General features: G+C 51.3%; 1 protein-coding gene across 1 annotated transcript in view; it reads left to right on the top strand.

Moving 5' to 3' along the window:
• The first annotated feature begins 1430 nt into the window (after positions 1-1430).
• BEND3 (BEN domain containing 3) overlaps positions 1431-12644 on the top strand; it is a 30554-nt gene continuing 19340 nt past the window's right edge. Inside the window, exon 1 of the mRNA XM_047733577.1 lies at positions 1431-1831. The gene's annotated coding sequence lies outside the window, so the exon portion shown is untranslated. The remainder of the gene's footprint in view (positions 1832-12644) is intronic.

The following is a 12644-nucleotide window of genomic DNA, read 5'->3' as shown; positions in this document are numbered from 1 at the left end:
CCCTCCGCCCTATTTTAAATGTAGATAGGGCGTCTCAAGTCTTTTGAATTTGAAGGGCTGCTATCTCGGCCCCATTCTTTTCATCATCCTGTTTTGAATGACACTGAGCACGTATAGATTCTTTTATAAAAGCACCCCCTGGATGCAGAGCTCGGTTCTCCCCGAGGCTTGCTAATTTTGCATAGCAATTAGTACTGACTTCTCAAAATGGGCTATCCAAATGCAGCCTCCAGAATGTTCCACGTAGTTCCTCAAAGGTCTTAGATAACCGAGCGCCTTTTGATTTCAAACCCGAAGGGAAAGAACTTGCATAATTACTAAATTCCCAACTGGAGGGGTCCGGAGGATACGGTAATCCAGACCTATACGTTAATTCAAACCCTCCCCGCAACTGGGCAGCAAGGAGCCAGCATATGCCTTCTTTTAAAATCTATTCTACCTATTCACTGACCGCGCAGGGCTGGGCCACATGGCTCGCTCCTGCAGCCAGTCAGCTGTGAGCAGCAGATGGGATCATTTGCATTTTTCTTTTTATATTTACTCCGACCGGCAAATTAAAGGTTTTTTTAAAAAAAATCTACATTCTCATTGTTGCCTAAAATGTAAACGTGGTTTAACTGTTGGATTGGGCTTCCCTGACCTTCACACGCCACACCCCTTCAAGTCACTGAGACATAAGAAAATACCCGAGGGGTAGGTTTCGTATTTATCAACTTGGAATCTACAGTCCGGGAGTTTGGAGTAGAAAGAATCAGGCTTTATTGAACTGGTGACTCGTGTTTTTCTATTTTAAGCGCTCGGCGCAGATACCCCGTGGGTTTGTCGGTGGCATGTGGGTCTGCGAGCGCGCGCACTTCTGAATGTCTTGCTCTGTAGCCTCAAACCTCAAAACTTCGGGTTCCGAGTAGAAGGGTGACTTTTCAGCTCCGGCTCACAACAGAGGGCGGCCACCCTGCCGGGGGAGTGGCCAGAGCCTGCGTTTCCCAGCGCCGGGGTCGCTCACCCGCGCCCCGCCGGACTCCATGCCGGCTTCGCGGGGGCCCTGGGGGCCCCCCGGGTCCTGGCGCCCCGAAGTCTTTGTGCGGATCGCGGCGCGGGAACACCCGCCCGGGGTGGGGGGGTGCGGGGCCACGACCGGGATACCAAAAACTGGGGAGAGACGCGGGCGCGAGGGGAGGAGACGACCCGCAACAGTCGCCGTCCCGCGGAAGAAAAAAAAAAAGTGGAAAAAGAGGCTTTTCAGGTCAAACTCCTCGGGGCTGAGCAACCACGTTTCAGAGCGATGACTCGCGGGGGGAGAACACACGACGTGCAGGGGACATTGTTAGGCAGCGCTGCCCGGGCTCGCCGTGGGTTGCGCGGCCGCCGCCCCCCGCCGCGAGCCGCCGGCGCGGGCCCACGTGGAGCGGCGCGGCGCTGGACGAGCGCAGGGCCGCCCGGGTCCCCGGAGTGCGCGCCCCAGCTCCCCGCCGCGGCCGTTCACGCCCGAGCGCCGCCGCCGGTCCCGCGTGTGCCCCGCTGAGGGGGAGGGGCGGGCCAGGGGTGGGGGCGGAGGGGTTGTGGTTCCACTGCAGCGGGGGCTCCTGTGTCCTTGTGCGGAAATGACACACGGAGTCCCGTCACGTCACGCGAGAGCGCAGCGCACGGACACACACAAAGAGAGGGGAAAATACACGGCGCCCTCCCGCCGCCCCCAGCAACTCCCCGGGCCGCCCCGGCCAGGCCCTCCGCGCGCGGCCCCCACTCCCCGGCCCCGCGCTCCCCCACCCCCCCACGTGGCGCCCAAACTCGGCGCGGGCCCGCTCTGCAAAGTACACAACTCGCGTCCCAGGTAAGTGCGGGGCGGATCAAGCCGGCCGCGCGGTGGCGGCTCCGGGGCAAGACGGACGGGCGAGTGGCTGCAACATCCATGCCGGGGTGGGGGCGGGAGCAGGGGAGGGGACGCGAAGGGGGGCTGCCCTGAGCGCGCCCGCCCGGAGGAGCGCCCACCCCCGCGCAGGGCCGAGCCGCCCCAGCGGGCGCCCAGCGCCCACGGGCTCGCCGCGCCCATTGTGCCGCGCGCCCCTTTGTGCCCGCTCGGAACGCGGCGGCTCCATGGCGTTCCGGGGAGCACGCGCGCCGCGCGGGGGCGGGGGGAGCGCGGAGTGGAACGGTCCGCGCCGCCGCCGCCCGCCAGCCCCACTCGCGCCGTGCGCGGGCCCCGCACCCCCGCCTGGCGCTGCGATGGAGCGGCCGGGGCCGCCGGAAGGCTCTGCGGAGCCCGCGGTGGGCTCGGCGCTCGCGCTCGGCCGGGCTGCGGCGGGGCACGGCTCGGCGTGTACAAGGGGGTGTCAGAGCAGGAGCAGGGGGCGGGGACTGGAGGGAGATGCCGAGCGGGGAGCTGGAGGCCGGAGGAGCCCCCGTTCGGAGGGACGCTGCCTCCGGAGTCTGCAAATGGAGCTAGGCAGGCCGGCGGCGGCGGCGGCGGTGGCCGCCGGAGCGGACAGGGAAGGGCCCCGCCGCCAGGGGGCGCAGCGCTCCCTCCCCCGCAGTCCACGGCGCGGTTCGCGGTTCCCGCTGCCCAGGAGCTGGAGGCGGGCCCGGCGCCCTGGGTGTGCACCCGGCCTGGCGCGGGGCCTTCCCGGCCGGCCGCGAAGCTACAGCCCAGGGGGCTCGGCGCTCCTCGTGACCGCCCGCCCCCTTTCTCTTTTTATTGTAAACGCGAGTTCCCACGCAGACTTTGCCCTCGCCTTATCGGTGAGCTGTGCTGCAACGCTGGTGAGGGCCTTGTGTGTCGCGGCTTAGTTTTTTACAAGGTGTTTTTACGGGGGTGAGAGAGTTTGATTGCTCAGGTGGCCCGGCTGGAAGAATTGTACACGCAAAGGCTAACCAGACGAGGGGGCACGGAATAGAGCTAATAAGCACCTCGCAGTTGGTAATGTTCAACTTCTTAAAGTGACTTTCTGCTGTTCACCGTGCCAGAAAGCTGTGGCTGCAGGAAACAGGCAAGGAAGTGAGCTCTCTGGCTTGCTGGGTATGTGAGAGAGGGATGGAGGAGATTCTTCTGTTAATCCGTACCCCCAGCCCCCTTGGTTTTTGTTCTGTTTTGTTTAATCATCCGTCCCTAGTTCATGGTTTCATATCACCATACAGGACATTGAACAGAAAAGTTTTATGCCCTTCCCTTCCCCCACCGCGCACACAGCTGTAGTTCCAGCAAAGAACAGAGACCAGTTAGGACCTAATAAGATCTTCATCCCAGTAACCTATTAGAGGGTACTGCGTTGCCCACATTTAATTAGTACTGCCCCTTTTGGTGGTGCCCTTCTAGGTTCCAGAACATCCTTTACATGAGCAGAGGAACTGCAGAATGTTTAATAATTAGGAAGGGAAAAATTAGAATCAACCCTGACAGATTTGCTGAGGTGAAAATTTAATCTCCTGCAGAATGTCCCACCTGCCACTTTTTCAAGCTAAAAAGCCCCTGAAGCAATGAGGAAGGAAACAAGAAGCTTTTATGAATTGAATTGACACCGTGATGAAAAATCTGGGAATGTGTCTTTTAAATACCGCAAAATTGTATAATGTAGAAACACATGAAGATTGCTAGCCAAGCAGCAAAAATAACTTGGTGTTAGTGGATGGGAGGCTGGGATGTAGCCTTTTTTTTCCTGGCACCTGGTTGTGATGACGGGTGGTGAATTATGGTGGCCTCTCTTATTATTCATTAGCCCCTTATTGGCTAATGTAAGTTTGGGGGAATTATTTGCAGAATTAATCTTCTGGCTGATGGAACTTTTCTGCCTCCTCCCCCTTGGTGGTTACAGGGGTGTATACGCATGTTCTTTTTCATGGAACTGTGTACCTTTCCCCCCCAGAGAGTGAATCTTACCGTGTGATAATTTTTTAAAATGAAATTTAAAGTCACAACACACGTGCCCTCCAAATGGGGTATTTGAAAAAGTGCTTTGTGAGCATGGTTCGCTCTTGCTATTTCTTTCCCCCTCCAGATTGGACGATTGTTCTTGTCCCTTCTGATGCTCCGGTATTTCTTGCAACATTATTTCAGCTCTGGGCTCTTAGGGCTTCTGGAACAAGCTGCCACACATGACCCCCACATGTCGTGCTAAGAGTGTGCTGCGTGCTTGGCCTCAGGCCTCCGGCCTCCCGGGGGTCAAACAGGAGAGGCGCTGTTTCTCTGGGAGCATGTTAGTCACCGAATGATCTGATGTGTTATAAACCAGCCAGGGTTTTCTGAGCAGCTCACCTGGTAGCATGCCCACCCCTCCTATTCAACCCAATTTGAAACACATTGTATTTAAAATGAAGCCTCTCAGTTCTTTGTTCTCTACCAATGGCCCTGCTCTCCCCTCTCCTATTCGGTTATCAGTGGCCAGTGAAACACAGTTGCATCAGTGTCTGTAATTGCATTGATTGCTCAATTTGAATAAATTACTCATTGGCCTTTGTTTTTTCCATGTTTTTATTTTTGTAAGTAATCTCCATGCCCTGCGTGGAGCTCGAGCTCACAACCCCAAGATCGAGAGTCGCATGCTCTTCCAACTGAGCCCGTCAGGGGCCCCCCGGTCTGTCCTGGGGATGTGTTGGGGAATGTTGGTTTGAGCATGGAGCTAGTAGTGATGGGAAGGATGGAGGCATGGGGGGGGGGGGGGGGTTTACAGCTGACTATGCCCCAACTCTGATTAGCTCATGTGGTCACAAGACGACGTACTCCGAAAAAGTGGGAAGTACAGAGGAAACTCAGCTTGTACCTCCTAGGAAAATTAGTCACCACTGTACAGTCAGGCAGTCACATGGGTGACTGCTAGGGTGTGCTGGCCCTTTTTCCCTCCTCGAGCCCCAGCTTCTGGGTGCCAAGATTAAAGTTACAAGTCTGGCGCCTTTCCCCATTGATGTCTTTGGAAGGTAGCCCCTCTTGGCCTCAGGAAGGCTTTGAGAGTGTGGCTTAGCTGAGGAGGAGGACATCGTGCTTCCTCGGGTTCAGACAAGACAGTCTGAAGGGTAAGACAACAGCTCGCAGGCGGGCAGCCTGCCTGGCGGAGGTCGCGCTTCTTGGCCTTGCTGGAAGATGCGGTGGTTCTCCGAGTAAGGAAGGCAGCAACAATTACAGCTTTCGAAAACTCGGGGGAAGATTGCCCTGGTTTTTTGTGAGAACTGGTATTTTTCAAACTGCATTTGCAGATGTGTCTAAAAATAAAAACAAATTGCAAACATGTCCTACAAGTCCCAGGGGCGGGATGCCAGTGCCAAGAGGGCCGGGTTCCGAGAGCCGCGGGACTCCCAGCTGATCCCGTAAACGCAGAGCCCCGCGCCCCGCAAGAGCAGATGGCATGGGAACATTCTTTCTGTCCTTAGGGAGAGCATTTTATTTGATTTCACCCCCTTCCAGTTTGTTTTGTTTCTTTCGTTTACAAGAAAAGTCACTAAACTGTCAAACGCTTTGTCATATTACTTAATTTTGTAGTTTTAAGAACTATCCAGTATTACAATGACTTTGAAAATATTTATTTTAAAGATTTTGTTTATTTATTTGACAGGCGGGTGCGGGGTGGGGGGGAAGCAGGCTCCCTGCTGAGCAGAGAACCCGATGCGGGGCTCCATCCCAGGACCCTGAGATCATGACCTGAGCCGAAGGCAGCGGCTTAACCCACTGAGCCACCCAGGTGCCCCGAAAATCTTGTTATTTAAAAAAGCCTTAAAATGGATAACGTTTACTAGGTGCCACGTGCCAGTCACTTTCTCCTTTGTAATTTTCACAAAAATTCCTTAGGTAGGGTAGTGTGTTCGACTCCATTTTACAGAAGAAAGAACGGAGGGTGGGGAAGCCATTTGCCCCGTGTTAATAAGCTGAACAGTAGGGGGGTCAGGGCTTTAACCCAATTCTTTCTGACTCTGAAGTTCGGTAGGTTTTTCTCAATTTTCTTCAAGATCTACTGCACTCGTCGTTGCTCTGGTGGTCCAGAGCCCGGATCCCAGGCTGTCCAAGGGGCCTGTGGACCAGGTGACTTCTGCACCAGAGCCCGCCTACAAATGGGCGCTCGGCGGGAAGGGAGGAAACAGCGTGGTGCACTCATGCCCCACTCCTCAGGCTCTTCTGGAAGGCTAGAGTGAGGCCCCGGAGCCCACCTGGGGCCCTGCTCTCTGTGATAACCCCACACCCCAAGCGAGGCACAGACCGCTGCCCTCCCTGGTTCTCTGCCTGCAAAGTCAGAGGGCTCTTGCGAGGATGGTGTGGGTTCACCTGGGGAACAGACTGCCAGCCGGCCTTCCAGAACGTGAGCTGCTGTCCTCCTTTTCTCTGCTTAATTTTTAAAATCGATATGACAGAGAAGAATCACAAAGTCAGATGAGTTGTGGCAGTTGTGAAAAGGATGAGGTGAGTTTTTGTTAGGTCTTTACCTTTTTGAAATCCCGAATATGTTTTTTCAGTAATGGTCCGAGCGTGTTTTCCCCGCTTTACCCCTTGCATGTGGCAACCGGCACAGTCCCCAGCTCCCTGGTGCCCAGGTTCTAAACACAGTGCTCTTCTGGGGCTCCAGTTCTCCAGCAGCCCTTCCTGTGGTGAGAGTTTGCCTCACTTTGCATTTGAGAACGTGACTTGGGAAGGAGGAAGATCTGCCCCCGTCGCATGGTGTGAGGTCAGGGCTGCTGGGCCCTGTCTTCCTGGACTGTACCTCAGCCCGGTGGCCGGTGCTAAGTTCAGTGGACGTTTCCGATTTAGTGGGCTAGAATCCTGAGTCAGCTGGCTGGGATTTGAACCTCGAGGTTTCAGGAAGCCCAAGTACTTCCCATTTCGGGGCCTGCTGCTGGTCCTGGGTGAGTCCTGGCCAGCCACAAGCCCCTGGTGCCTCAGATTAGCATCACACTGCTCTCACCAAGGGGACTGCCCTGGCTGCCCTCTCCTGAGCACAGGTTCCTTGGAAAGAACTTGATGAGAAGACCCCTGGCCACTCCTAGCCCCCTCTGAGCAGCACTGGAGAACTTTGTCCCTTGGACACGTGTGGGACACTTAGGGAAGAGCTCCATGACCCTGGGAAGGCAGTGGGCATTGGCAAGGAATCACCACACCAGACGACCCCTCCTTTCCTTACTGTGGTCTTGTCTTCAGCTCTCCACGAGAATTCCCCACGACAGGTTCTGTGTGACTCCTTATTGCCCACTTGAACCGGTCACCTCACCACACCTTCCTTTTTCTGTGGTCCAGCCATTCCTCAGGTCTGCAGACCTCCTGACCGTCCCTCTCCCCACTACCTCCTGCTGCTTAACCCAGGAGCCAGGCCCCTCAGAGCAGGCCTCTGCTTGCCCAGCTGGGGCCAATTTTGAGGAGTCAGGGAAGGAGGGCCCCAGAGGCGGGTCAGAACATCTCCCAGACACCACAAGAGAACCCTGAAGAAAGGACCACGTTGAACAGTGGTCATTCAGAATACAGAGACCCGGAAAGCAAGGCCTCTGCCCTGGCAAGTTGTTAAGCCTCGGGCCAGCCACAAACCCTCCCGTGACCCCGCCTTCCATCCCTGATCCAGAAGACTTGCTCTCTTTTTTTTTTTTTTAATTTTTTTTTTCCTGCCATGAAATTTGCCTTATTTTGAAAATCCTTCAAGAATCAGGCAAATGCACTGATAGAGCCTATGATGTACCCACCAGGAAATGACATTTCCTGATGGTTCAAAACCAGTCTCTTCACCTTCTTATTCATACCCAGGTTTATGAGCTGACACTTTTTCTGATCTCTCTTTCTCCCCACACTGAGGAGCATTTTTGACTTTCAGAGGCAATAATTCAGAGAAAGATATGAAATGAAAGGCCTTTCCTAGTTTGTCAGTTGTTACATTGTTTCTTAGATTATCCATATTTTATATGTTTAAAAGTTGAATGATTTGATTTTACATAATGAGTATGTTGCTGTCTGTGGGCTTAAGTGGGACTGTGGCCTGGCTCTGTTCTATATTCATATTGTAATACTTCTTATTTTTAATTTTAAAATATTTCTTTTTCATTTTCAAAGAGTTGCATGCCCACTGTAGAGTATTTGGAAACGAGAAGGAAATATTAAGGGAAAAAAGTCATCCATAATCCCCTAATTGGAGGTAATTAACATTTTGGCATATTTCCTTCCAGCTGCTTTATGGCATTTTTTAATTATGCAGTTGACATATCCCCAGCAAACTTTGAAGTAGGTTATTATTGACTGAATAGCCCTGTAATGAACAATTGATTTTGAATCTTTACACATAATTTAATGCTCAGCTCTTTCTGTCAATAGAGGTTTTCGAATTCACGTGTTGAGAAAATGTGTTGAAGTTGACTTCCTAACTTTGTATAATGGAAATAACGATAGTGATCAACGGGGATCTCAATCTAGGTCCCATTCAGTTTGATGCCTCCTACTTTCTCCGCAGCTTTTTGTGAAATTGATCAGTGCGTAATAACAGCTCAGGGCTGCGGAGGGCTTCTGCACCAGGATTTCCTCCCTGTGCGTAACCTGAGAGCCTCTGCCCTCTGCCTAGCGTGGCAACTGTGTATCGTGACTGTCAAGGGTGGGAGACTCCGTAAAGGACCAAGATTTGGTTAAAGGTCCTTGTAAGCTCAAAGTGATGAGGAAGATCAAGATTTGCCCATCTAAGCACTGACAAAGTTATTATTATTTTTTAAAGATTTTATTTATTTGTTTGACAGAGAGACAAGTAGGCAGAGAGGCAAGCGGGGGTTGGGGGGGAGGTGCGCGCGCACGCGCAAAGCAGGCTCCCTGCTGAGCAAGGAGCCTGATGCAGGGCTCAATCCCAGGACCCTGAGATCATGACCTGAGCCGAAGGCAGAGGCTTAACCCACTGAGCCACCCAGGAATCCCGACAAAGTTATTTTCAAAGTAGATTTCTTTTCCCCCTAGAATAGTGTTATTTCTTCCCTCTAAAGAAAAAAGTCTGATAAGTACATACCAGAGCTTAAAATTATTTATATCCAGGTCACAAAATTGTAAGCGTTGGTGGTCTTCTGCACAGCTGTGGCAGGCAGCCTGTGTTTACTGGATTTGAGTTATGGTTGTTATAGAAACCCTAATGTAATATCTCCTAACCTTGGGGTTCTGAGTGCTCTTTCCTTCCTGTTACTTTTATCTCACGCTGTTTACCCATCTTCCCCAACGACAGAGGTTCCCAGAGTCCCATCTTCATCCTCTGGGACCTCCATCCCTGCTTCTGTTGGTTGTGATCAGTCCTTTTAAGTCAGCTGTCTGGTCGGTCACCCCCTGCACAGAGGACGGTCCCCACACTGGCACCAGCAGCTCCGGTGTGCAGTGGGGGGGTGTGGTCACTCGAGCACTGGGCAGGGAGGCCTCAGCATGTTCCCAGCCTTTCTGAGCCTTGGATCCCGTACCTATAAAAGGAGATCACCTCTGAGGTCCCTTTTGTCTCTCAAACTGTGCCTCAGTTTCCTAATGTGTAAAATGAGACTAACAAGAGTCTCTACCTCATAGGATTGCTGGGGCAGTTAGTTTCTACACGGCGTAAGTTATTGTTTCTGTTGATTGTCCGCCAAGGGCACAGAGCACGGGACAGTGAGGTGAGGAGTCCGAAGGAATCGGCAGGGCAGCCTGGCTGGCCTGTTGGACTCCCCTGCTGGTGCCCTCAGCACCGCCCGCAGACAGGGAACGCCTTCCCCCACGGAAAGAAGCCTGTTACCATGACCTTGACTGTCTCCTCCCAGAGAAACTACTCTGGAGCCCTGTCTCCCAGTCTGTTTCTGGGGGAAACGCAAACTAAAAAAAAATGATAGAGAAATTTCTGTGATCTAGTAAATGAAAAAACAAGGAACAGGATCTTAAACCTTCCAGTTTCAGCATCTCTGTATGCTTAAAAATTATTAAGACCCCAAAGAGCCTTAGTTTATATGGTTATATCTGTCAGTATTTACTGTGTTAGAAATTAAAACAGAGGGGTGCCTGGGTGGCTCACTCGGTTTGTTGAGTGTCAGGGACAACCAGCTCTGGTCATCATCTCCAGGTTGCGCGGTTGAGCCCGATGCCAGACTCCATGCTTACCTCAGAGGCTGTTTGGGATTCTCTCTCCCTCTGTGTCTCCTCCCTGCTTGCATGTTCTGTCTCTAAATAAATGAATCAATAAAAATCTTTAAAAAATTTTAAAAAAGAAATTAAAATGGAAAGGTGTTTAAATTTTTTTAAAAAATATTTTATTTCTTTGACAGATGGAGATCACAGGTAGGCAGAGAAGCAGGCAGAGAGCCCTATGTGGGGCTCAATCCCAGGACCCTGGGATCATGACCTGAGCCTGAGCTGAAGGCAGAGGCTTTAACCCACTGAGCCACCCAGGCGCCCCTAAATATTTTTTAATTTATTTAAAAACAACCATAATAAGTCCACTATAAGGTAGTGTCAGTAGTATTTTAATGAAAGGTAATTATTCCCCCAGCCCCCCAAAAAATGTTAGTGAAAAGATTGGTATTGTTTACATTCTTTATTTTTTTAAGTTTTTTTTTTTTTTTTTTTTTTAAGTAATTTCTACACCCAATGTAGGGCTTGAACTCACCACCCTGAGATCAAGAGTTGCAGGCTCTGCCAGCTGAGCCAGCCAGGTGCCCCTTGTGTTGTTTACATTCTTGCATCTCTCTTTAATATCCGGCTCAATAGAAGGCAGCTGAATTTTCCTGGTTGCCTCTGTAGTCAGTCTTTCACAAAATAACACTTCATGGAGTGTCTGGAAAGCTCTCCTACACATCTATGAGAGAAAAGGGGCGATAATACCTCAGTGTTATAAAAACACTTTTCATCTCATATAACCCTTGAAAGGTCTTGAATATACTTGTAAAGTGGTTCCCCAAAAAGAGAAAAAAAAAAAAAGGCTGTTTTTAAAAGTGCCCATTTTGTGGCACCTGGGTGGCTCAGTGGTTAAAGCCTCTGCCTTCGGCTCAGGTCATGATCTCAGGGTCCTGGGATCGAGCCTCACATGGGGCTCTCTGCTCAGCAGGGAGCCTGCCTCCTCCTCTCTCTCTCTTCCTGCCTCTTTGCCTACTTGTTATCTGTCTGTCAAATTAAAAAAAAAAAGTGCCCATTTCCAGGGTGTCAGTCCGCCTGGAGCTGGGGAGGGACGCACAGGCTGTGCACGCGGGGACGAGCCAGCGCTGGCAACTGCTGGACACGGTTCACGCTCTGAGAGCCGCTGACCCTGAACATCTGTGCAAGGATGCACGAGAAAACTGACATCGTTGCCTCTCAGAGAGTGACTGGGGTCAGAGGGGGTGGGGAGAGACAGTGGACTTTTTTTTTTTTTTTAAGATTTTATTTATTCATTTGAGAGAGAGACTGAGAACGAGTTGGAGAAGAGCAGGGGGGGTAGCTGACTCCCCGCCGAGCAGGACTCGATCCCAGGACCCTGAGATCACTGACCTGAGCCAAAGGCAGACGCTCAACCCACTGAGCCACCCAGGTGCCTGACGGTGGACTTTTAAACCAAATCTCCTTTTTAAAAATTAATTAATTAATTAATTAATAAGATTTTATTTATTTATTTGACAGAGCTAGATCATAAGTAGGCAGACAGACAGGCAGAGAGAGAGGGAGAAGCAGGCTCCCCGCTGAGCAGAGAGCCCGATGCAGGGCTCCATCCCAGGACCCTGAGATCATGACCCGAGCCGAAGGCAGAGGCTTTAACCCACTGAGCCACCCAGGTGCCCCCAAATCTCCTTTTTATACTTTCTGAATTTTCTTTCTTGTGCGTGCATTTTCTAGTCAAAAAAAGAAAAAAAAGACCCTAAGCATCTTCCCTTCTTAAAATGAACTCCAAAAATAGACATTGACCTGTAATTTGTAAATCTTTTCAACGTTTCCATTTCTTTGTGGCATCTCTGAGAACTGATTCTTTCTCAGCCCCAATGAGTGATTCTCACCGTCTGCCTTCCCTGTCGTCCCTCTCCCAGACTTTCTTCCTGCCAGAGGCAGGAGCTTGCTGATACTCAGGCATCAGATTTAGGCGCATTTCAGCGGGAGGCATGGAGGGAGCCCTGCCAGTGACTGCATTTATGTAGCCAATTTAAGCAACTTAGCCTTTGTAATTTGATATTTGAGTGGCTAAAGCATCTTGTTATTTCTGAACGTTTGGGATTACCCTCCCTTTTGTGCTTTTTGTAAACGGAAGGCTTTTCTGATGACATTCTAATCTTCCCCCGCCCGTGTGCCCTGCATGGAAAATTGAACATTGTCCGTCTCGCTCTGTGCAGAAGGATCGAGACTATTAGGCATTTTAATAAAATCATATATACTCTTACGAGCTCTGCAATATTTAAACCTTTCTGTACCCATGACAGTCATTTAGCCTGAGGTTTCCTAGGATGTTTGGTTAAAAGAATAATAATAATAATAACTGAGCATTTTCAGTTACTAAATTAACCCCTGGAAATTGGTCCTATTTGAGAGTTCCCCTCCAAAAGGTCATGGGCATCGTAGAACCTGAGATATTTTCGTTAGAGGCAGCAGCAGGCTACATGGGTCTCATTGACCTTTGTTCCCTTCATTTGTTTAAGCATTCCTTTGGGCTTGGCCTGGGGCTTCTGGGGGACATGGAACAGCCACCCCTTGGGGGAGAAAGCTGATTCTCAGGAACACGTGGGTGCATACTTTGGTGGTCTCACAGCTT

The sequence above is a fragment of the Lutra lutra genome, chromosome 6 (genome assembly GCF_902655055.1).
Source record: "Lutra lutra chromosome 6, mLutLut1.2, whole genome shotgun sequence".
NCBI lineage: Eukaryota > Metazoa > Chordata > Mammalia > Carnivora > Mustelidae > Lutra > Lutra lutra.
This window is presented reverse-complemented; position numbering and strand designations above follow the sequence as displayed.